The following is a 22,265-nucleotide window of genomic DNA, read 5'->3' as shown; positions in this document are numbered from 1 at the left end:
AAAGAGAGTGAATGCGAAGTAGACTTTAACACGGCTATGGGAGCGAGCCGAGTGTGGGCTAACCGGGAGAATTGCTTGAAAGAAACGCGACACCGAATGAGCGATCAGAACAAAGCCTCAATACCGGATTCTCGTGGTGTTTTTGTTGCTGCCTTGTCTTTTGCACAGAGTAAAAGACAAGGCAGCCATCGAATAGGGCCCGATTGTTCCTACTTGGTCAGCCGAGGAGCAAGGGGGGGGGAGCAAGCGTCTCAACCAAGCAAAGCTCACCATGGGGAAGGTGGCTATGCCAACTAGCCTGATGCCCTGCTCCCGCAGTGACGGATAATCGTACTCTGGTTTCTCTTCATAACGTACAAGTCTTTCGCCTTTTACTAAAGATTTCTGTGGAGAGCAGCACTAATGAGTTGTTTCTATTTTTGGCAGGCTTTACCTTTGCGGGTGAAGCCCTTTCTGTCTGTGCAAAAGAAATCTTCTTACTGTGCAGAGTGACTTCTCTGAGTAGAGTCGCCTTACTTGTTGCGACTGTGCCGATGTTCGAAGCTGGAGTGCAAAGTTGTTGCTTGAATGGTGCTTGCTGGAGCGTGCGGGAGTGCAAAGTTATACCATTTAAAAGGGCTGAAGAGTGCTCAGTGCAGCGGGTGGGCGACACTCTGGCCACCTTGAAAACCGAGGTTACATCCACTACCAGGGGCAGCCCAAGTTCTGCCGCAAGTGTGGTGAGCATGGGCACCTGGTTGAGGCTTGTACCAAGGTGTTATGTGGGAAGAGCAGAGAAATTGGGCAAACTTTTGGAGAGTGTCCAAATGGCAGGAAATGTAATCTCTGTGGAGAATTAAATCACCTCTTCAGAGATTGCCCTAAATCTTTTGCCAACAAATTAAAGACGGTAAAGCCACAGTCAAGCCAACAAAGAGAAGGACCAAAGGTGGCAGTTGGTGAACAAAGTGAAGAGGTTGACCCAATAAATTCAAACTTCCCGCAAAAAGCTTGGATTGGAAGTGAGGAGCAAAAAGGGGAGGGGCCTGTAGAGGCCTCACCACTCAGTGTTGAAGTCTGTGAGAATTCACAGGCAGAGGGTGGAGCTACGCTAAATGAGGAGGAAGAGCAGACAGGTGAGTCTAGTGAAGATACTCACCTCCCCGAAGGTCAACAGCCGAAGAGGACGGCATCTGAGCCTCTGATTCCCCAGTGGTATCAGAGAAGAGGGGAAGGGTTAGGTCCCTTTCAGACAGTTCTTCAGTGGAAGAACCTAGAGTCTTCCCCTCCGACTCACCAAATGAGGTCTCCTTTTTAACTTCAGCTCTGCAATCGACCCCCAGGGACTCAAAGTTAAATGCAACATTGCGTCAGAGGCCAACATCGAGAGTCCGAAAAGGAAATATAGATCACCCTACTCACTTTTCACCTAAAGAAATGAAGGAAGAGCTAGTTTCCCAAGAAATAACCTGTGTGTAATTTGTTTTGATAACTTAGAAAAACGAAAATGACATACCTACTTTCCTTTATGCTTTTAATGGTTCTCACCTTCTCAACACTAAATGTGAGAAGTGTGAAATCAAAGACAAGAGCCCAGAGTATTTTATCCTTCTTAGACTCCATAAAATCAGATGTGTTTTTAATACAAGAATGTGGACTACCTTTTTTAAAAAACCATAGACAATGGGAGGAAATGTGGCCCCATTTATCGATATGGAGTGGCTCAAATCAAAATAAAAATGATGGTGTGGCCATTCTAATTAAAAATCTGCATGTTCTGGTGAAAGGTAGCACAGTGGTGAGAGACGGACGGGCACTTTTAGCACACTTGAATTTTATGGGGCAAGACTTTAACCTCTTAAATATTTATGGTTTCAATGGAAAAAATGAAAGGTATGACCTTTTAGAAGATATACAGCTTTACATGCTAGGGCAAGTACCTTTAGTTGTAGGAGGGGATTTTAACTGTATCTTGAGCAGGAAAGATAGAAAAAGAGCAGGGGTAGATTTTAAAGTGGATAAGACTTCGATTTTACTTCAGGGCATATGCAGGGATTTTAAGCTTACTGACTGTTTTAAAACCATGCATCCCAGAGAGGAGGGCTTCACCTGGTTTAGTCATGATGGCACCAGAGCCTCTCGCATTGATTATTTCTTTACTAGAGATTGCCCACCCACTGATGTTAGATTAACCCCTGTTTTCTTTTCAGACCACCTTATGCTCTCCTGCACCCTTTCACCCCCTTCTGGTGTGACGGTAGGAAGTGGTCTGTGGAAACTCAACTGTTCCCTGTTGGAGGATGAAATCATAGTCAGTCAGTACAGGGAATGTTATAAAGAGTGGCAGACCCTTCAAGACCTCTACGAAACACATGCACAATGGTGGGAAATGGTGAAGGAAACGACCCAGACTTTTTTTAAACAGCAAGGTAAACGTAAAAAAAGGAAAGAGAATAGATGTATGATGGGACTACATAAACGCTTACAGCGCAACTTTAAACTAAATCAGTGTGGCATAGACTTTAAAGAAGAAATCAAAGATGTCAAAAAGGAAATGTCAGTTTTAGCAGAAATAAAGAGTAAAGGAATTTTTGTAAGAAGCAGGGAGCAGGAAATTGAGGAAGGTGAAAAAGAAAGAAAGTTATAAATAAAAAGGAGTGTAATCAAAATCTAAAAAGAGAAGATGGGTTTTTAACAAAATCCACACAAGAGATGATTGAAACTGTACATACCTTTTATAGTAACATGTACAAAGAGAAACCAGTGCACTTGGAAACATCGGCAGAAATCTTAAAATTCGTTGACAAAACCGTAAAAGAGAATGCACACTTGACACAGAATTTTACTGCTTTAGAGTTAAAAAAATGCCTAACAGGTTTTAAGAGAAGTCGAGCTCCGGGTTTAGACGGGCTTCCTGCAGAATTCTATCTGACCTATTGGGACCTTTTATCATCAGACATTTTAGATGTTTTTAAAGATTTTGAAAAACTCGACGGACTGCCTGACAGTTTTAGAGTGGGAATAGTGACTCTACTTTATAAAAAAAATGATAAGACTGACCTAAAGAATTGGAGGCCCATCACACTTTTAAACTTTGACTGTAAACTTTTTAGCAAGGTTTTAGCGACACGGATGTCCTCTGTTTTAGAGGAGGTAATTCACCCAGACCAAGCTTGTGCCATCTCAGGGAGACAACTCACCGACAGCCTCGTACTGATTCGAGACATCATTGATTACGCTAGAGACAGAAACACCCGGCTTGTCATCTTAAATTTAGACTTTGAAAAAGCATTTGATCGGGTCTCGCATCAATATCTCTTTCAGGTGTTGCAGCCATCGAAAAGGGCCCGATTGTTCCTACTTGGTGAGCTTTGCTTGGTTGAGACGCTTGCCCCCCCCCCCTGCTCCTCGGCTGACCAAGTAGAAACAATCTATTCGATGGCTGCCTTGTCTTTTACTCTGTGCAAAAGACAAGGCAGCCACAAACACCACGGGAACACCGTATTGAGGCTTTGTTCTGACCACTCATTCGGTGTCGCGTTTCTTTCAAGCAATTCTCCCGGTTAGCCCGCACTCGGCTCGCTCCCAGAGCCGTGTTAAAGTCTGCTTCGCATTCACTCTCTTTTATCAGCAGATTAAAAGAAAGTTTCATCTTAGGCTCCCTGAAACTTCCATCCTGCACCGCTGTTTGCTTTTTCACAAGAGCAGAGGAGAGCGCACCGTTCCCAGCGGCACTGCAGTACCGGGTCGAGGCTTGGAGTGAACGGAGCAAGCTTCTTTTTCAACTCCTATTCTTAAAAATCCATTTAATATGTTGTTCTCGTATAGAGGACATATTAAACTGATAAGAACAGATACTACACTTGATCTTAGCCAAAAGGCCGAGAAGCGATAACTGTCCACTGTTTCAGGTCCGAGGGCCCTTGCTGGCACAATGCGCACTTGTAGCAGTGTTCTTTTTATGGCCATAGGTGGCCAGAGTGTCACGTTGCACCTCCGCCCACCCGCTGCACTGAGCACTCTTCAGCCCTTTTAAATGGTATAACTTTGCACTCCCGCATGCTCCAGCAAGCACCATTCAAGCAACAACTTTGCACTCCAGCTTCGAACATCGGCACAGTCGCAACAAGTAAGGCGACTCTACTCAGAGAAGTCACTCTGCAAAGTAGCAAGATTTCTTTTGCACAGACAGAAAGGGCTTCACCCGCAAAGGTAAAGCCTGCCAATAATAGAAACAACTCATTAGTGCTGCTCTCCACGGAAGTCTTTAGTAAAAGGCGAAAGACTTGTATGTTATGAAGAGAAACCAAAGTACGATTATCCGTCACTGCGGGAGCAGGGCATCAGGCTAGTTGGTTTAGCCACCTTCCCCATGGTGAGCGAGAATCCCGTATTGAGGCTTTGTTCTGACCGCTCATTCGGTGTCGCGTTTCTTTCAAGCAATTCTCCCGGTTAGCCGACACTCGGCTCGCTCCCATAGCCGTGTTAAAGTCTACTTCGCATTCACTCTCTTTTCTCTGCAGACTCTTGGGATTTTATCTATAAAATGAATTCCTTCACTCAAACTATGTTAAAACTGCTTTGTCGTTCATATTTACCATGTCTAGAAAGATTTAAACAAAAAAAACAACGTTGTACTTTGCAGTAAAAGAAAGAGCAAATCTAAAGTTTCAGGAATCCGAGAATAAGCTTACTTTCAGGAGTGCTTCACGATTTCGGATTTTGCTATAAAATGAATTCCTTCATTCAAACTAAATTAAAACTGCTAAACCGCTAATCTGTTACATGTAAGGCAGATGTCAAATTCACCGAAATAGGATCTAAGGGTATTCGGCCAATCGAGCTGTAGCAGCTTCGGTAAAAGAGTATAAGTTGAAGAGTTTGTGAATAAAGGTGTGCGCACACATAGTGAGCTGTAGGAAAATAGGCAGGGAGCAATGCCGGCTGGGGTATATGTTCTTGTATGTTGTCTGACTGTTTGATTTGAATGTGTTGTGTAAGTGTCCTGTTGAATGTTTGGGCTTTGACACTTCACTGTGGTTGTTAACTGTGTGGTGTGTCCTGAAATGTTATATGTTTGGGCTGTGTGACATGCTTAATGCTTGTCAGTAGCTACCCACTTATTCATATATAGCAACTGACAACATAAGAAGTCCGGACATACTTTGATAGTAGTTGTAGAAGTATCCTTATTGATAATAGATAAACTAATTCATAGTGATAGAACAGTAGATGAACAGGTGCCTGCACGTCTCACGAAAATAAAATGGGTGTATGATTGCTGACGGCAGAGCAATACTGCCAAACTTATGAGTTCTTGTAGCAAACTTGATTCAGTGTCTTGACGTGTATACGCTGTTTCGCTGACTTGATTGTCACAAGAAACAAAGTGTGTTTGATAAGATCCGACCATTTTATTACGGGAGGATCAGTATGTATGGATTCTGATGTGACTGATAAACCCATTCGTATCTTAAGCATAATCTAATACGTGAGACAACGCCCTGGCACACAATCAAAAAAAAAAAAGAGAGAGTGGTTTTGTGTCCCCACAGTCCATAATGTAGAAAAGAGAGAAAAAAGCCTTTCTGATTTGGTGTGTGTGCTCATAGTGCAGAGTGTAGAGAAAAGAGAGAAAAGAAAGCCGTTTTGGTGTCACGGGTGTTGTGACTTACACACACACATTTCTGAATTGAGAAAAGAAATTATTTTAGAGGAAGCAGTAGAGTTTAGATCCCACATTTGTTGATAGGCATTCATTTATTTCTTCACTTCTGATGAAGTTTCAACAATAAACAACAAACTTTGTATTATGAGAAAGAACCAGACTCATTCTTCGGGAATCCGAAAATAAGCACGAATTCGGATTCTCCTATAAAACGAATTAATTAACTCAAACCAAGTTAAGACTGCTTTGTCCTTCATATTTATTCATGTCTAATCAAGTTTCAACGATAAACAACGTTGTACTTTGTAGAATGAGAAAGAACTTCTTCAGCAATAAGCATCTCTCGACATATGACGAAATACAGATTTTGCTATAAAATTCATTTCTTCTATCAGCGTGACTTAAAACTGTTTGTCCTCCTTATTTATCCACTTCAAATCAAGTTTCAACAATTAAAAAAAAATTGTAGTTTGAGAAAGAACAACTTAATCTTCAGCAATCAGTATAAAAAGAGGGTAACAAAAGGTGCAAATGCCAACCATACATCACTAAAAGGTGGAGCGGAAGTATTCAGCTGCAAGTAGGTGTGAATGTTCGACCATAATTTGTAAAAAGTGGGTAAGAAAAGGTTCGAATGCCCGACTAAATATTAACAAAAGCGGGAGGAGAGGTCTTCGGATGAGAGTGGGTGAGAATTTCCTACCATACAAGTATGGTGGAGAGGAAGCTGTGATTGGCCGACAATAGTAAAAAGCAGGTGAGAAAAGGTGCGAATGTCAAAACATACATGATCAAAACAGGGAGCGGAGGTGTTTGGCTGCGACAAGGTGTGAATGTCCACCCATAATTAATGAAAAACGGGCAACAAGTAGGTTCGAATGCCCAACCATACATCATCAAAAGCAGGAGTGGATGTGTTCGGCTTCAAGAAGGTATGAATGTCCATCAATAATTGCTATAAAACATGAAAGAAAATTTTCGAATATCAAACCGCACATAATCATAAGCGGGAGAGGAGGTGTTCCGCTGCAAGAAGGTGTGAATATCCACCCGTAATTACTGAAAAATGGGTAAGAAAAGGTGCGAATGCCCAACCATACATCATCAAAAGCAGGAGTGGATGTGTTCGGCTACAAGAAGGTTTGAATGTCCGACCATAGTTTGTAAAAAGCGGGTAAGAACAGGTTTGTATGCCCGACTGTACACAATCAAAAGAGGGAGCGGAGTTGTTCAGCTACAAGAAGGTGTGAAAGTCCGACCATGGTTTGTAAAAAGCGGGTAAGAACAGGTTCGTATGCCCGAATATACACCATCAAATGGGGGAGCGGAGGTGTTCGGCTGTGAGTAGGTGTGAATCTCCAACCATAATTGCTGAAAAATGTGTTAGAAAAGGTAAGAATGCCGGTCCATACATCATCAAAAGCGGGAGAGGTGGTGTTCGGCTGCAAGTAGGTGTGAATGTCCAGCCATAATTACTCACAAATGTGTAAGAAAAGGTAGTATTGCCAGACCATACATGATCAAAACAGGGAGCGGAGGTGGTTAAGCTGCAAGAAGGTGTTAATGTCCGACTAAAGTTTGTAAAAAGCGGGTAAGAAAAGGTGCGAATGCCCGACAATGTATGAAGTAGTAGAAGAAAGAGCAAAACTGAAGGATCAGGAATCCGAGAATAAGCTTATTTTCTTATGGGCAAGTGGGAACTGCTTTGTCCTTCATATTTATCAATGTGTAGATGGATTTCAACTTCTTCTACTGCAAAGTCCAATGTTTTTCTTTGTTGAAGTCGATCTAGACATTGATGAATATGGAAGGACAAAGCAGTTTTAACTTGGTTTGAGCAAAGCAATTCATTTTATAGCAAAATCCGAAATCGTGCAGAACTCATGAAAGCAGGCTTATACTCGGATTCCTGAAACTTTAGATTTGCTCTTTCTTTTACTGCAAAGTACAACGTTGTTTTTTTGTTTAAATCTTTCTAGACATGGTAAATATGAAGGACAAATCAGTTTTAACATAGTTAGAGTGAAACCCAAATCATGCAGAACTCACGAAAAGCTTTTTCTCGCTTTTCACTGCTTTTTACAAACTTTGGTCGGACGTTCACACCTTCTTGCATCCGAACACCTCCGCTTCCGCTTTTGATGATGTATATTCGGGCATTCGAACCTTTTATTACCCGCTTTTTACAAACCATTGTCGGACTTTCACACCTTCTTATGGCGGAACACCTCCGCTGCCTCTTTTGATGGTGTATGTTCGGGCATTCGAGCCTTTTCTTACCCGCTTTTTACAAACTATGGTCGGACATTCACACCTTCTTGTAGCCAAACACATCCAGTCCTGCTTTTGATGATGTATGGTTGGGCATTCGCACCTTTTTTTTTACCCATTTTTGAGGAATTATGGGTGGACATTCACACCTTCTTGCAGCTGAACACCTCCTCTCCCACTTATGATCATGTGCGGTTGGATATTCGAAATTTTTTTTTCATGTTTTCTAGCAATTATTGATGGACATTCAGACCTTCTTGCAGCTGAACACCTCCGCTCCCTCTTTTGATGGTGTATATTTTGGCATTCGAACCTTTTCTTACCCGCTTTTTACAAACCATGGTCGGACTTTCACACCTTTTAGTAGCCAAACAACTCCGCTCCCGCTATTGATTGTGTACAGTCGGGTATTTTAACCTTTTCTTACCCGCTTTTTACCAATTATGGTCGGACAATCACACCTTCTTTCGGCGGAACACCTCCGCTCCCTGTTTTGATCATTTATGGTCTGGCAATACTACCTTTTCTTACCCGTTTTTAGGTAATTATGGCTGGACATTCACAGCTTCTTGCAGCCGAACACCTCTTCTCCCGCTTTTGATGATGAATTGTCCGGCATTCTTACCTTTTCTAACACATTTTTCAGCAATTATTGTCGGTCATTCACACCTTTCTCATCAGCTTTTTGCAAATTATGATCTGACATTCACACCTACTTGCAGCCGAACACCTCGGCTTCCGCTTTTGATGGTGTATATTTTGGCATTCGAACCTTTTCTTACCCGCTTTTTACAAACCATGGTCGGACTTTCACACCTTCTTTTAGCCGAACAACTCCGCTCCTGCTATTGATTGTGTAGAGTCGGGTAATTTAACCTTTTCTTACCCGCTTTTTACCAACTATGGTCGGACATTCACACCTTCTTACAGCGAAACACCTCCGCTCCCTCTTTTGATTGTGTATGTTCGGGCATTCGAACCTTTTCTTACCCGCCTTTTACAAACTATGGTCGGACATTCAAACCTTCTTGTGGCCGAACACATCCACTTCTGCTTTTGATGATGTATAGTTGGGCATTCATACCTTTTCTTACCCATTTTTCAGTAATTATTGGTGGACATTCAGACCTTCTTGCAGCTGAATACCTCCGCTCCCGCTTTTGATGGTGTATAGTCGGGCTTTGGAGGCTTTTCTTCAACGGTGTTTACAAATTATGGTTGGAAATTCAGACCTTGCAGCCTAAAATCTCCGCTCCCTCTTTTGATCATACATTGTCGGGCATTCGCACCTTGTCTTACCCGCGTTTTACAAACTACGGTCGGACATTCAAACCTTCTTATGGCGGAACACCTCCGCTGCCTCTTTTGATGGTGTATGTTCGGGCATTTGAACCTTTTCTTACCCGCTTTTTACAAACTATGGTCGGACATTCAAACCTTCTTGCAGCTGAACACCTCCTCTCCCACTTATTATCATGTGCGGTTGGATATTCGAAAATTTTTTTTCATGTTTTCTCGCAATTATTGATGGACATTCAGACCTTCTTGCAGCTGAACACCTCCGCTCCCTATTTTGATGGTGTATATTTTGGCGTTCGAACCTTTTCTTACCCGCTTTTTACAAACCATGGTCGGACTTTCACACCTTTTAGTAGCCAAACAACTCCGCTCCCGCTATTGATTGTGTACAGTCGGGTATTTTAACCTTTTCTTACCCGCTTTTTACCAATTATGGTCGGACATTCACACCTTCTTTCAGCGGAACACCTCCGCTCCCTGTTTTGATAATTTATGGTCTGGCAATACTACCTTTTCTTACCCGTTTTTAGGTGATTATGGCTGGACATTCACAGCTTCTTGCAGCCGAACACCTCTTCTCCCGCTTTTGATGATGAATGGTCCGGCATTCTTACCTTTTCTAACACATTTTTCAGCAATTATTGTCGGTCATTCACACCTTTCTCATCAGCTTTTTGCAAATTATGATCTGACATTCACACCTACTTGCAGCCGAACACCTCGGCTTCCGTTTTTGATGGTGTATATTTTGGCATTCGAACCTTTTCTTACCCGCTTTTTACAAACCATGGTCGGACTTTCACACCTTCTTTTAGCCGAATAACTCCGCTCCCGCTATTGATTGTGTAGAGTCGGGTATTTTAACCTTTTCTTACCCGCTTTTTACCAACTATGGTCGGACATTCACACCTTCTTACAGCGGAACACCTCCGCTCCCTCTTTTGATGGTGTATGTTCTGGCATTCGAACCTTTTCTTACCGACTTTTTACAAACTATGCTCGGACATTCACACCTTCTTGCAGCGAAACACCTCCGCTCCCTCTTTTGATTGTGTATGTTCGGGCATTCAAACCTTTTCTTACCCGCCTTTTACAAACTATGGTCTGACATTCAAACCTTCTTGTGGCCGAACACATCCACTTCTGCTTTTTATGATGTATAGTTGGGCATTCACACCTTTTCTTACCCATTTTTCAGTAATTATTGGTGGACATTCAGACCTTCTTGCAGCTGAACACCTCTGCTCCCGCTTTTGATGGTGTATAGTCGGGCTTTCGAGGCTTTTCTTCAACGGTGTTTACAAATTATTGTTGGAAATTCAGACCTTGCAGCCGAACACCTCCGCTCCCTCTTTTGATCATACATTGTCGGGCATTCGCACCTTGTCTTACCCGCGTTTTACAAACCATGGTCGGACTTTCACACCTTCTTGTAGCCGAACAACTCCGCTCCCGCTATTGATTGTGTACAGTCGGGTATTTTAACCTTTTCTTACCCGCTTTTTACCAATTATGGTCGGACATTCACACCGTCTTACAGCGGAACACCTCCGCTCCCTCTTTTGATGGTGTATGTTCGGGCATTCGAACTTTTTCTTACCCACTTTTTACAAACTATGGTCGGACATTCAAACCTTCTTGTAGCAGAACACATCCACTTCTTCTTTTGATGATGTATGGTTGGGCATTCGCACCTTTTCTTACCCATTTTTCAGGAATTATGGGTGGACATTCACACCTACTTGCAGTCGAACAGCTCTGCTCCCACTTTTGATTGTTTGGTTGGATATTCGAACCTTTTCTTAACTGCTTTTTACAAACTTTGGTCGGACATTCACACCTTCTTGCAGCCGAACACCTCCGCTTCCGCTTTTGATGGTATATATTCGGGCATTCGAACCTTTTCTTACCCGCTTTTTACCAACTATGGTCGGACATTCGCACCATCTTACAGCGGAATACCTCCGCTCCCTCTTTTGATGGTGTATGTTCGGGCATTCGCACCTTTTCTTACCTGCTTTTTACAAACTTTGGTCGGACGTTCACACCTTCTTGCAGCCGAACACCTCCGCTTCCGCTTTTGATGGTATATATTCGGGCATTCGAACCTTTTTTTACCCGCTTTTTACCAACTATGGTCGGACATTCGCACCATCTTACAGCGGAACACCTCTACTCCCGCTTTTGATGATGAATGGTCTGGCATTCTTACCTTTTCTAACACATTTTTCAGCAATTATTGTCGGTCATTCACACCGTCATTGGAGACGTCCTTTGAGTGAAGGAATATATTTCCCCATTCCAAGTCTGAGAATGGGAAACAGTAGTGAAAAAATATGTGCGCCTACTTTATTGGCTGTGTCGCTCACTCCAGAGCAATTCGATTTTTTTAATGTTTGTGGTGCTCGCCCTCACATTTCCTTGGCCAAACCTACACACTGGCATTGACAAGGTGTGGGAGAGTTTGTTGCTACATGTCAGAAAGAAACAGATTGGACCGTTTCACCTGCTGATCCAAATTTGATGTTTTCTGAACGATTGTCAGCATACAAAAAAACATTTTTGAGTACAATGCATTGTCAAAGAACTGTGGAATTAATTCCTACCACAGAATCACATTTTTCAGCAACTTTTGTTGGTCATTCACACCTTTCTCATCAGCTTTTTGCAAATTATGATCTGACATTCACACCTACTTGCAGCCGAACACCTCGGCTTCCGCTTTTGATGGTGTATATTTTGGCATTCGAACCTTTTCTTACCCGCTTTTTACAAACCATGGTCGGACTTTCACACCTTCTTTTAGCCGAACAACTCCGCTCCCGCTATTGATTGTGTAGAGTCGGGTATTTTAACCTTTTCTTACCGGCTTTTTACCAACTATGGTCGGACATTCACACCTTCAACATGCCCTTCAATGTCCACAATTTTGGCGTCACGAACAGGATCCCTCGACTGGTGTCTCTGGACCGGACCGCAGTGCATGGCCAGCCTGGACTGAAGTAGCTGTTCCAGCCTCATACCTCCAAGGCCTTTTCTGAGAGAGAGGACTGGCAGGTCCTTTTCCTGAATACCAGCGCTCGGATCATTTTTTAAATATGATAGTCTGAGACGATAGGACTGCTTTTTAGTTTTTATTTGAATAAAAGAGGGTTTCCCGGTTGTGTCATTAGTGAGACAGAGATTTCATGGGTAAGTGAAACTTTTGAAGCAGTCCGAAGAAGTGTGAAGTACTCCGAAGAAGTGTGAGTACAGATTAAAGGTCCTCATTGGAGACGTCCTTTGAGTGAAGGAATATATTTCCCCATTCCAAGTCTGAGAATGGGAAACAGTAGGTCTCAGACTTTTGACCCTACCGGGGGACCTAAGTATGTTGAAATGAAAAAGAAATATGGTCCAGAGGTTTTCCACCTGAAGGTTCTTTTAGTATGTTAGAAATAAGAAAATTAGAAGAAAAGTTTTGCAAATATGAGAAAGAGATGAAGCAAAAAAAAGAAAATTAAGTTTAAATAAGAAGTAAGAAAGGTATAGAATGTTGGAAAAAATAAAGTGTATTAAGAGAAAGAAAGGAAAATGTTAAACAAATGCCATGACGGAATGATGATAATAATTTAGTATGTGGACGAAAACATAATTCAGCTCTGATTAAGACTGAATCTTCTTTTAAACCACCACCATATTCCACTGATAACACTTTTTCTCCTTCTGCACCTCTTTACCCCACCCTGAGCGCTCTCGCTGTGCCGGATCCAGACCTGGACTCCTGCCCTCCACAACGCCTGCAACAACAACAGCCAGCCCTGCCACAAGCCTCTGGCTCTCGGGAAGAAGGGACTTCTTCCATCCTCCCTCGGGAAGAAATTCCATCATTCTCACAACATCAGTTACATAGGTCTGATGATGAGGAAAAGGAAGACGTTTGGTTCTCCAGCGTACCTGCCCAAGAACTTTTAACGCAAGTGACAAAAATCCTTTACCCACAATCTGGACTTCAGAGATCTAAACGTGAGAAAAAACAAAACCAGATTCAAACCATGCCTATGGTTAAAGTTGCAGTTCCCACTGGACCATTACTGGTTTATCGACCCTGGACTGAGACTGACATCATGGAAGCATAACAATGCTTACCAGATCCAGAGATTTCTGGACCCCATTTTGCTGACGAGTTGCGAGATTTCTGCGCACAATTCTGCCCGACCGGGGTTGAATTGCGTCGCATATTGGCAAAAAAGTTCAAACTGCCCGACCTCTGCAAAATAGAGGCCAGTATGCTACAACTGGATTTGCGACCTACCAACAGTGAACGAGGACATAATGATAACGCTCAATATGAAGCAGCCATCCAAAGACTGTGTCAAGCCATCACCACTCAATTTCCAACCAAAATCAATATGTCCCACATTTACACCTGCAAACAGAAACCCGGTGAAGGGACTGATGATTTTGTACACCGCATCCTTGAGGAAGTCAGCAAGCACAGCGGTCATCAGAGACCAAGGGATTTGGGTAATGAATCAGGACCATGGGAGAGTATTGCATGCAATGCAATAATTAAAGGCCTCATGCCAGATGTCGCCACTGAAGTAAAGAACATTTACGTGGGATGGTGTGAGGGTCCTCGTTTGGCTGACGTTCGCCGATATGCTCGCCATGCTCATAACCAAGTTGAGACGCGTAAGACAACCAAAAGGGACAAGTGTGAAAAGGAGCTGCATTTGGCAGCCATGACCATGTATTACGCAGTTGGTGTAAACAGAGGACGAGGCCGAAGTTGAAGACGTGGACGTGTGGGAGAGGAGGTCGAAATGGGCCACGCCAGAGCTATGATCCGAATATTTGTTTTTACTGTGGCTGTGTCCACAGCTGAAAAGTGATGAAATTGGGCAAAAGGCTGACTGAGGGTGGGAGGCAGGTTCTGGACGTCACGCGGCAGCGGAGCCTCCACTAATGGGTGATAGCACAAACACACTCACACATTTTTCCTGCTCTGTGTAGTGAAGAAACGCTTGCCGACTGTGATTCACGTAGTAAAGTTTTGTATGCTAGTTCCGTCCTAGAGCAAAGATATTTCTCTCAGAATATAGGAACTTATGTTCATCAGTAGTGACGTCAGGGGAGGTTGATTGTCCTCCAAAGTTAAGTGGAAACCACGTTTACTCTATGTCTGCATCAGGCCAGGTTGTGAAGGAGAAAATGACATCGCCCATTGCGTGTGTCACTCCCGATGGGCTCTCCTTCAAACACTCATTTTTGTTATCAGAGTTGTGTCCCATTAACCTGATGGGCTGTGATCTCATGTGTAAATTAGGCATTATTTTAACTTCTACACCAGAGGGTGTTAACGTTATGTTACAGCCTGACAAAGTTTTTACAGCAGTGCAGTTTGATTCATCTGCACTTACATATGCTTATGAGTGGAAACTTCCCAGCTCTCCTTTTTCACAACAACTAGTGGAAGAAGCAAAAGCGTTAGTTTCACCCCTTTCTGATTTCATGCAACCTGCTGATTTGCACTGAACATCACACATTTCTTTGGGGCCTGACAATGACTATGAGAAGAAGTGAAAAAATATGTGCGCCTACTTTATTGGCTGTGTCGCTCACTCCAGAGCAATTCGATTTTTTTAATGTTTGTGGTACTCGCCCTCACATTTCCTTGGCCAAACCTACACACTGGCATTGACAAGGTGTGGGAGAGTTTGTTGCTACATGTCAGAAAGAAACGGATTGGACCGTTTCACCTGCTGATCCAAATTTGATGTTTTCTGAACGATTGTCAGCATACAAAAAAACATTTTTGAGTACAATGCATTGTCAAAGAACTGTGGAATTAATTCCTACCACAGAATCACATTTTGAAGCATGTTTTTAATCTGAAAAAGATTTGTCTTCGATACCCATGTTGGCTGAAGTGCCCAATGATCTTTGGGCGAAGAGCAAATATGATGTGGGGTTGTTTATTGTTGAAACTAGATTAGAAATAGATAAATATGAAGGACAAAGCAGTTTGAACTTGGTTTGAGAGAAGGAATTAATTTTATTGCAAAATCCGAATTCATGCATAACTCGTCAAATAGATAGTGAAGTGTCGTTCGTGAGCGATTCGTTCGATATGAACAAATTTTTTATATGACTCGGGAGTAACGAGTTGTCTCAGTGAGTGATTCGTTCATTTTCATGCAGTACCCTTCCTCACCACATGGCAGGCGGCAGCTTCATAAGCTCAGTCAGCAGGACAGGAAACAGTATTGATTCGTTCATGACTCAACTCCTCGACTGACGGGTCCTCGCACAGGAAACAGTATTGATTAGTTTACGACTCAACTCCTTGGGTCTTCGTTCATTTGTCACGTTTTAAATTCTACGTTTCATTTGACAGGCTGAAGAGCAGTAGGCACAACAGTTCGTTCACAAACCGCATCGTTAATCTCATAGACTATTCTACCATCAACAACTTGGAAACCACAATCGACTCTCTAGATGCAGAAAAAGCATTTAATGGAGGGAACTGGAAATTTTTATTCGCAGCATAAAACAAATTCGGGTTTGGGTCACACTTCATCAACTGGATAAGGATATTATATAGCTCCCCAAATGCAAGTGTCAGGACAAATGATCAAACTTCTCCAAGCTTCAGTCTGCAGAGAGGTACAAGACAGGGTTGCTCACTTTCTCCCTCACTTTTTGCTATTTTCATCAAACCTTTAGCAGCTGCTATCAGACAAGATAGAAATATTAAAGGCATCCAACCCCAAAATATTGAGCATAAAATAAGTCTTTATGCTGATGATGTATTATTTTTCCTTCAGAACTCAGAGACGTCTCTCACTCACACGATCACACTCATAAATAAATTCTCGGCACTTTCTGACTACTCTATCAAATGGTCTAAGACCACAGTTCTGCCCATTAACTGTAGGGTCCAGAATATACCTGCGATCACTTTACAGTCAGGAAATATTAGATATTTAGGCATAAACATTTCCTCCAGGCTCCCAGAGCTAACAAAGCTAAATTATGTGCAATTATTAAAGAGAGTAGAGGACGATCTCTCTCGTTGGAAGTCCTTACCTATATCACTTATGGGGAGAGTTACAACCATTAAAATGATGATACTACCAAAAGTTAACTATTTGTTCTCAATGATCCCCATAAAACCATTTGCTACTTGGTTTAAGTCACTAGATTCATGCATCTCCAAATTTCTGTGGAAAAACAAACCACCACGTATTAGTTTAAAAACCCTACAGAAGACCAAGGACAGTGGTGGATTAGATTTACCTAATTTTCAGCACTATTCCTTAGCCAATAGGTTACAATATATATCAAAATGGTTTAAACCTTGTTGTTGTCACAGTTCCCAGAGACGTTGTAATCGTTGAGGATTCTATATTCACCCCCTCATTAGAGGCACGTGTTGCAGATTGATGACACTGAATCTTCTTCTCTGTTCATTGCTGGCATCATTCCCAGCATCGTAAGTGTTCGTGGCATTGTTAGCCTCTTCTTCTGGATCTTGATATCGAGCATCCTTTTGTATTTCTGGTTTGTAAGTCCTCTCTCTTCGTTCACCGGAGTCTTCGTCTCTTTGTCCTTGAGTTTGGTGATTTTTTCTTCTTTTGATGCCTTGACACAGTGTGACAGGTGATACCACGTGGGAGATCCTTTAACTTGGACTGCTGTCCCTGTGCTGCGAAATGGCTGTGCTGCTCAAATGGTCTCTCCTTCATCATATACACAGTTATTTATACATCACCTTCCACCATGAAGCGTTGTCCCTTTTTGTTTCTCTCTTTGTTCTTAAAATGCTGTTATGCATGTCTAAACCAATCCATTAAACTAGATCATTTTGGCAGTAAAGCGATCTACAATGTGCTTGGTCGCAAAGCTGCTCATCTGTGGTAAACAGCTCTTCAGAAAGGCATTCTTCAATTGATTTCACTAATTTTATGTAATAATTTTGTGATTTCCTACAAAACTACACTTCTTCTCCCATCTGTCTGAGTATTTAATATTGTCTGGGTCCCGTTAAAACATGTATTTTTCCCATCTAATTCCTTGTTTGCTTTAAAACAAGTATTCCCCATTTTCTATCCCTTCAGTAGCCAACCAGTTTGTATGGAGTACACTGGAGCAACTTGACTGATCAGTAAAACACTGCTTTTGTTGTCACCGCAAGGCTTCCCCCGTCGGTTGTTTCACTGAGACACTACTGAGTAACTACAACTCAACACAGTTTATACACATAACATTCATATACATACTAACAAACAAACAAACAATAATTTATCGCAATTTTCTCATCTCTGTTTGAACGTACACCCAGGTAAATATTCCTGTAGTCTTCTCATACCGACTATGGACCCATTCATTGTTTAACTTCACTGTTTTGCAAATCCTAATTGGATATTACACATTGACATTGAACTTTACTGGATAAGCAGGTCTTCATTGCATTCAGCAGCCTATATGTGAGCATTTATGTGTAAGCTGTTCTTCTTTGCATTTATCAGCAGCAAGCAATTCTTCACTGCACATGCATATGTAAATAGTAAAACAATTCCAATGTGTTAGCGAAACCTTCTATATCACAGTGGTTTCTAAGGTCTATTTTAAGTTCTTTGCCATCAGTGAGATGACATTGTTTACAAAGTGTGTCAAATTATCACTGAAGATCTTTTCAGGAATTTCAAATCTAGAAATGAGTTATTTTACGCGTGATTTTGCTACTGAGAGTGCATCTGCTTGTGCACATGGAAATATTTCAGACCATTTGGTAAAAACCTCTGTTGTCACTGAGCAGAATCGTTTCCCTTAACATTAATTTAGTTCAATAAAATCTCCAAAATAATGAAATAATGAAATCCAAACAAATATGTTGAAAAAGATACACTGGCTTATAAAATGAATTCCTTCACTCAAACCAAGTGAAAACTGCTTTGTCATATTTTTCAGCAAGTATGGTTGGACATTCACACCTACTCACAGCTGATCACCTCCGCTCCCGCATTTGATGGTGTATAGTCGGGCATTCTCACCATTTCTCATCAGGTTTTTAAATTATGATCTGACATTCACACCTGCTTTTGATGTTGTATGGTTGGGCATTCGCACCTTTTTTTATCCATTTTTCAGGAATTATGGGTGGACATTCACACCTTCTTGCAGCTGAACACCTCCTCTCCCGCATATGATTGTGTGCGGTTTGATATTCAAAAAATTTTCTTTCATGTTTTCTAGCAATTATTGATGGACATTGAGACCTTCTTGCAGCTGAACACCTCTGCTCCCGCTTTTGATGGTGTATAGTCGGGCTTTCGAGCCTTTTCTTCCCCGGTTTTTACAAATTATGGTTGGACATTTAGACCTTCTTGCAGCCGAAAACCTCCGTTCCCTCTTTTGATCATACATTGTCCGGCATTCGCACCTTTTCTTACCCGCTTTTTGCAAACCATGGTCGGACTTTCACACCTTTTAGTAGCCAAACAACTCCGCTCCCGCTATTGATTGTGTACAGTCGGGTATTTTAACGTTTTCTTACCCGCTTTTTACCAATTATGGTCGGACATTCACACCTTCTTACAGCGGAACACCTCCGCTCCCTGTTTTGATCATTTATGGTCTGGCAATACTACCTTTTCTTACCCATTTTTGAGTAATTATGGCTGGACATTCACAGCTTCTTGCAGCCGAACACCTCTTCTCCTGCTTTTGATGATGAATGGTCCGGCATTCTTACCTTTTCTAACACATTTTTCAGCAATTATTGTCGGTCATTCACACCTTTCTCATCAGCTTTTTGCAAATTATGATCTGACATTCACACCTACTTGCAGCTGAACACCTCAGCTTCCGCTTTTGATGGTGTATATTTTGGCATTTGAACCTTTTCTTACCCGGTTTTTACAAACCATGGTCGGACTTTCACACCTTCTTTTAGCCGAACAACTCCGCTCCCGCTATTGATTGTGTAGAGTCGGGTATTTTAACCTTTTCTTACCCGCTTTTTACCAACTATGGTCGGACATTCACACCTTCTTGCAGCGAAACACCTCCGCTCCCTCTTTTGATTGTGTATGTTCGGTCATTCGAACCTTTTCTTACCCGCCTTTTACAAACTATGGTCGGACATTCAAACCTTCTTGTGGCCGAACACTTCCACTTCTGCTTTTGATGATGTATAGTTGGGCATTCACACCTTTTCTTACCCATTTTTCAGTAATTATTGGTGGACATTCAGACCTTCTTGCAGCTGAACACCTCCGCTCCCGCTTTTGATGGTGTATAGTCGGGCTTTCGAGGCTTTTCTTCAACGGTGTTTACAAATTATGGTTGGAAATTCAGACCTTGCAGCCGAACAACTCCGCTCCCTCTTTTGATCATACATTGTCGGGTATTCGCACCTTGTCTTACCCGCGTTTTACAAACCATGGTCGGACTTTCACACCTTCTTGTAGCCGAACAACTCCGCTCCCGCTATTGATTGTGTACAGTCGGGTTTTTTAACCTTTTCTTACCCGCTTTTTACCAACTATGGTCGGACATTCGCAGCATCTTACAGCGGAACACCTCCGCTCCCTCTTTTGATGGTGTATGTTCGGGCATTCGAAGTTTTTCTTACCCACTTTTTACAAACTATGGTCGGACATTCAAACCTTCTTGTAGCAGAACACATCCACTTCTTCTTTTGATGATGTATGGTTGGGCATTCGCACCTTTTGTTACCCATTTTTCAGGAATTATTGGTGGACATTCACACCTACTTGCAGTCGAACAGCTCTGCTCCCACTTTTGATTATGTTTGGTTGGATATTCGAACCTTTTCTTAACTGCTTTTTACAAACTTTGGTCGGATGTTCACACCTTCTTGCAGCCGAACACCTCCGCTTCCTCTTTTGATGGTATATATTCGGGCATTCGCACCTTTTCTTACCCGCTTTTTACAAACTATGGTCGGACATTCAAACCTTGTAGCCGAAAACCTCCACTCCCTCTTTTGATCATACTTTGTCGGGCATTCGCACCTTTTCTTACCCGCTTTTTACAAACTATGCTCGGACATTCAAACCTTCTTGTAGCCAAACACATCCACTCCTGCTTTTGTTGATGTATGGTTGGGCATTCGAACCTACTTGTTGCCCGCTTTTCATTAATTATGGGTGGACATTCACACCTTGTCGCAGCCAAACACTTCCGCTCCCTGTTTTGATCATGTATGGTTGGACATTCGCACCTTTTCTCACCCGCTTTTTGCAAACTATGGTCGGTCATTCACAGCTTCCTCTCCACCATACTTGTATGGTGGGATATTCACACCCACTTGCATCCGAAGATCTCCGCCCCCACTTTTGTTGATATTTAGTCGGTCATTCACACCTTACCCGTTTTCTTGCCGCCAAACACCTCTGATCTCACTTTTGATGATGTAAGATTGGGCATTCAGACCTTGCTTTTCCTGCTTTTCACCAACTATAGATGGACATTCACACCTTCTTGCAGCCGAACACTTCCGCTCCACCTTTTAGGTTTCTATCACACCTTTTTTTTCACCGCATTTTATAGATTATGGTCGGAAATTCTCAACCACTCATCCGAAGACCTCTCCTCCCGCTTTTGTTAATATATTTGAACTTTAGTCAGACATTCACACCTACTTGCAGCCGAACACCACCTCTCTAGCTTTTGATGATGTATGGTCCGGCATTCTTACCGTTTCTAACACATTTTTCAGCAATTATGGTAGGACATTCACACCTTCTTGCAGCTGAACACCTCCTCTCCCACTTATGATCATGTGCGGATTGATTTTCGAAAATTTTCTTTCATGTTTTCTAGCAATTAATGATGGACATTTAGACCTTCTTGCAGCTGAACACCTCCGCTCCCGCTTTTGATCATACATTGTCAGGCATTCGCACCTTGTCTTACCCGCTTTTTACAAACTTTAGTCAAACATTCACACCTTTTTGCAGCCGAACACAGTTTTTTGCAGCCGAATTTGGGCATTCGAACCTTTTCATACCCACTTTTTACCAAATATGGTCGGACATTCACACAGTCTTACAGCGGAACACCTCCGCTCCCTCTTTTGATGGTGTATGTTCGGGCATTCGAACCTTTTCTTACCCGCTTTTTACAAACTATGCTCAGACATACAAACCTTCTTGTAGCCGAACACATCCACTCCTGCTTTTGATGATGTATGGTTGGGCATTCGAACCTACTTGTTGCCCGCTTTTCATTAATTATGGGTGGACATTCACACCTTGTCGCAGCCAAACACCTCCGCTCCCTGTTTTGATCATGTATGGTTGGACATTCGCACCTTTTCTCACCCGCTTTTTGCAAACTATGGTCGGCCATTCACAGCTTCCTCTCCACCATACTTGTATGGTGGGATATTCACACCCACTTGCATCCGAAGACCTCCGCCCTCACTTTTGTTGATATTTAGTCGGTCATTCGCACCTTACCCGCTTTTGGCAAACTATCGCCTTCTTGCAGCCAAAAACCTCTGATCTCGCTTTTGATGATGTAAGGTTGGGCATTCAGACCTTGCTTCACCTGCTTTTCACCAAATATAGTCGGACATTCACACCTTCTTGCAGCCGAACACTTCCGCTCCACCTTTTAGTTTTCTCTGGGGCATTCACACCTTTTTTTTCAACGCATTTTATAAAAACACCACAGGAACACCGTATTGAGGCTTTGTTCTGACCGCTCATTCGGTTCGCGTTTCTTTCAAGCAATTCTCCTGGTTAGCCCGCACTCGGCTCGCTCCCAGAGCCGTGTTAAAGTCTACTTCGCATTCACTCTCTTTTCTCAGCAGACTAAAAGAAACTTCCATCCTGCACCACTGTTTGCTTTTTCACAAGAGCAGAGGAGAGCGCACCGTTCCCAGCGGCACTGCAGTACCGGGTCGATGCTTGGAGTGAACGGAGCAAGCTCCTTTTTCAAATCCTATTGATAAAAATCCATTTAATATGTAGTCCTTGCATAGACATATCACATACTACACTTGATCTTAGCCAAAAGGCCGAGAAGCGAT

At 42.4% G+C, this 22,265-nt stretch overlaps 3 non-coding genes and 1 pseudogene across 3 annotated transcripts; 1 reads left to right on the top strand and 3 right to left on the bottom strand.

Annotated features, from left to right (window-relative positions):
• Nucleotides 1–330: 330 nt before the first annotated feature.
• Nucleotides 331–444, top strand: LOC140285263 (U5 spliceosomal RNA). The gene has a single exon (XR_011910360.1). It is a non-coding gene; the product is annotated as a U5 spliceosomal RNA (small nuclear RNA).
• A 3,244-nt stretch (nt 445–3,688) lies between these two features.
• On the bottom strand, nt 3,689–3,872 carry LOC140285211 (U2 spliceosomal RNA). Its single transcript, XR_011910348.1, has one exon. It is a non-coding gene; the product is annotated as a U2 spliceosomal RNA (small nuclear RNA).
• A 308-nt stretch (nt 3,873–4,180) lies between these two features.
• On the bottom strand, nt 4,181–4,294 carry LOC140285273 (U5 spliceosomal RNA). The gene has a single exon (XR_011910369.1). It is a non-coding gene; the product is annotated as a U5 spliceosomal RNA (small nuclear RNA).
• A 17,804-nt stretch (nt 4,295–22,098) lies between these two features.
• LOC140285217 (U2 spliceosomal RNA) lies at nt 22,099–22,265 on the bottom strand (annotated as a pseudogene).

Source organism: Leuresthes tenuis, unplaced genomic scaffold, assembly GCF_036924035.1.
Source record: "Leuresthes tenuis unplaced genomic scaffold, fLeuTen1.0.hap1 SCAF_34, whole genome shotgun sequence".
NCBI lineage: Eukaryota > Metazoa > Chordata > Actinopteri > Atheriniformes > Atherinopsidae > Leuresthes > Leuresthes tenuis.
This window is presented reverse-complemented; position numbering and strand designations above follow the sequence as displayed.